The 4207-nt window shown below is 26.6% G+C and overlaps 1 pseudogene; it reads right to left on the reverse strand.

Annotated features, from left to right (window-relative positions):
- Positions 1-205: 205 nt before the first annotated feature.
- LOC113384636 lies at positions 206-4207 on the reverse strand (annotated as a pseudogene).

Raw genomic sequence — 4207 nt, forward strand, 5'->3', positions numbered from 1 at the left:
CTCAATATGCTTAAAAATTAAGAATATGATAGATCGTCACATTTATACAAAATAGGTTAATTTTCCTGAGATAATTTTTAAAATAGCCTTAATGTGTAATAAATAAAAATAATTTTAATAAATAGATCTCTCAAAACCAAAAATAAATATAAAAATATTTATCTGACTTCATATCAAGAAACAAGCAAAAATCCTGTATTCTATCTTATTAAAATGTACTTACTAAAAATAAGCCAAACTAACTTTTTCAATGTCATAGTATCCAGAAAATTTATCTATTCCTGAGAGTATAAAATTGAAATCACTGGATCTTCAGTTCGGAAAGTAATCAACACATCTCGAAATTTATCAAGAAGTTGCAAAATTTGTGATCTTTGAAGATTTTCATTATACATTATTTCTTCTAAATGATGCTCTCCTTGAAAGTAACCTAAAATTTAAACAAAATAATTTAAGAAAATGTTGATATTTATGTCCTATTATTCCAAGAAAATATAAAATATAAACAATAGTGGCAATAAAGTTAATTCAATAATATGAATAATGAATAATGTAATGGTTTCTTCAACTTTCCCAGCAATTTTTTATATTAAAAGGTCATAGACATCATTCACATTGTAATAATGATATATTAGTAAACCTTTTTTCCGAAGCCTTGCCAGTAATGCCAGATCTTGATGATTTGAAGAAGCTGGAATCTTCATGATGTATTCTCTTTCAGAATCAGTAAATTCCATAAACAAATCGTCATTTTTCTCATCCACTGATACAAAGCTTATCTCATTCTCTGTACTCGCAAAAGATGTGGAAGGTGGTATACTAAAATATTAATGAAACAATTAATTTAAATTTTCAAACATCAATAACATAAAATTATAAAAAGAATCATCTGTTTCTATAAGAATTTAATTTCAAGAATAAATAATTGAGAAAAATATGTGAAAACGCAAAATTTGCATTTACATTAGTTGTAGATAATTTTAATCAAATAAAATTCAATTTGATTAACTTAGCAAAATACCTTGCTGATGATTTGTGGCTATAACTAGGTAAAGCTGTTAGATCATCTGATAAATTGGAATGTGAATGTGAGTGAGACCTAAAAATAATTTCAATAAGGTCACATGTTAGTAGTGATTGCATTATATATTTAATACTCACCTAGAAGATAAGGCTAAATCAGATCCATGAGAATTAAACATTGGGTCGCCATTGAAATGAACTGCACCATTTGTTAAATTTTTGTTGTTTGTGGGTACAGGCACTGGCAGGCTAGAAGCACTCATTACTGAACCAATAATGCTGGAATTATTTCAATATGCATTGAATAAAAAAAGATAAAACTATGTAATAAAATCAATAAACTTATAAGCATGAACACATATTTACTGTTCTTCAGGAGTAGTTTCTCGGCCATTAACCACTGGACTAATATCTTCTGGTCCTAAGGAAAAATTTTCAGCATTTAAAATTAATATAAATAGTAAATTTAAAAATGGTAAACCCCGAATAATGTGCAAACAAAAAATAATTAGAAATAAAGATTTTTTATTATTAGAAAGTCATTTTTTATAATTTAACATATATGTGTATGGCATTAACTTACCTATTTGTGGGACCATGAATTGTATATAGTGTGAAGCTGAACTAATAGATGATGTTGCAACATCCACACCAACATTTGTACAAATTGAGAATGTTGAGAAGGATGCTGTAATGGGCTCAATTTGTGTGCTACACATGTTCCTAAAGAAAACTCACTTATTACCTGAAATTCAAAATTTTTTCCAGTTAACACTGTATACATGTGTCAATTAATCTTTTTTAATTGATTGTAAATATGATTTAATGGCATATTAATATCAACTAATATTTAATATAAACTCTTCAAACCTCCAATAAACATGTTCCGGGAAACTGTTCTGAAAATTTTTCAACCAAAGGTGAGTTTATATATAACGGCGCATCTGAGGCTATAACATAAACATTATTTTCGCACAGAGGATAAATAATAGTAGCCTTAGCCCAGTATACCATATGCCCTACTAGTTGATAAACCTAAAACAAAAAGAAAAATAAATCATAAAATAATTAAACATTAATCTTAATTATCACAAATTTTCTTAAGAATGTTTTGCATCAATATTGAAGATTCAAATATCATTTAATAGATTTTGATATTGGTTAATAAATATTCACATAAAAAATATTTCCCATATACTTCTAAAGAATCGTAAACTATATTTAACAATAGTTAAACTTATTTATTTTATAACAGCCTTAAATCTGCAAAGTACTTGAAATTGCTGAGTTTTTAAAAATTAAAAAGCTTCATTATATATTAAATACCTGTTGTAAAGGCATTTCTGTATCAGCAGCCAATGCTTGAAGACTTTTCAGGGGACTATACATTTGAATCATTTTGATAAGAGCATTTGTGTTCTCTTGTCCTACACAATCCATTAACTCTATATGGTCTACCTAAATAAGATGAAATATTTAATAAATAAAATAAAATGAAATATTAATAAAATATGTCACAAATAGGTATTTGATACATAAAACATTAAAGTGTCATAGTTGTAACTAATTTAGCAAAAATATCTAAAATATGTATAAAGTGATATTCTCTTCTTACCAAAAGTAACATTCCATGATAAGGTCTCAATGATTTCAAACATTTCTCTATTGACTCTGGTTCCACAATTATTCCTGGTTTATGAAATTGATGTGCTTTTTGTGGCAAACAAAAATTAACTGTTAAATATCGATTAATTTGCAAATTGACTAGTCCTGTATTGCTCACATCATCAAATGTTGTTTTTAGAGATTGTGCTAAAGTTGATCGTTTCAATATAAGATCAAAGGGAGAAGAAGATAATGTTGTATCAATATTGGCAGCAAGCTCATCATGGGCCGCAATCTAAAATTATAAATTAAAACAATAAACAATAATAATAAAAATTCAACACTATGCATTGCAAACACATCGGTGAATTATATTTATAAACAAGGTATGTGCTTCAAATATAATTTTTAAATGCATTTTCAAGATAATTGTTAAAACAATTTAAATTATTTATTATCCAAATGATTTACAATAGCAAACAACATAATTTTAAAAATAAGTACAGCAATAATTAATTTTATTACATACAATCTGAAGTAAAAAATAATATATGAAAAATATCATACCATAATCTTAGTTTCCTCAGACAGATATGCAACTCTTTGCTCTTCATGCTTAATTGCAGTTCCCAAACGTTTACTTAAATCATAATAACATTTCACTACAAAATATAATAACTCATGAGCATAGTAATAAAAAATATTATAATTAAATAATCTTTAAAACTGCAATCTTATCACAATCATTAATTTAGTAAATATTAATAATCTCTGAAAATAGAATTTTGATACATATTATATTAGATAATGATACTTAAAGACATAAAACAAAATATAATCTAAAATAATATTTAATTAAATATAACACTTTTCTTACCGATTGAATGGCTAGCCTGTGCATGCAGTGCAAATACAATATTCACAAGTATATGTGATGCACAGTCTTCTCTCGCTCCTTTCGACTGGAGCAATGTTGGGTGCCCAACAAACCGTACATCATTAACTTTTAATTCAAACTTTTTATTGCACAATTCTGGTTTAACGGCAAATAAAGTTGATAAAACTTCATCAGCAAAACCTGTCAACTGTCCTGAAATAAAGATAAGATTAATTATTATATAAATATGATTCAGAGTAAAAATATATAGAATTAACACAAATTCCAATATCGAATGTATATGTATATCTTTTTACTAAATCAATGGTAATTTGTAATAACTGCTAAACTATATTTGAACAAGAAATTCTCCATTGTAAAATGTTTTTAAAAGAACAAAGTGAAATGTGAACAAGTTAAAGTTTTCAAACCTTTATTTATATTTGAAGTCTGAGGTACAGGATTTTGCAGTAGATCCTCGACAATAATCATAGAATAAGGATTCCTTCTTTTATTTTGTGCGCTTGATACATTTTGTATATCAGCCACATAAGGATATCGAAACAAGAGCCTGTCGCCTTTGCTATCAGATTTTACTAAAATTATACTTAAAGGATTCACCTCCATATTTATTTCTTGAGTTTAAAAGTATAATTTAAAATCTGCATCATTTTGCATGTACGACGTTTTGATAGAAATTTT

This window comes from Ctenocephalides felis, unplaced genomic scaffold, assembly GCF_003426905.1.
Source record: "Ctenocephalides felis isolate EL2017-DRISC unplaced genomic scaffold, ASM342690v1 CF-g0.4_SCAFFOLD_03571, whole genome shotgun sequence".
NCBI classification, from domain to species: Eukaryota; Metazoa; Arthropoda; class Insecta; order Siphonaptera; family Pulicidae; genus Ctenocephalides; species Ctenocephalides felis.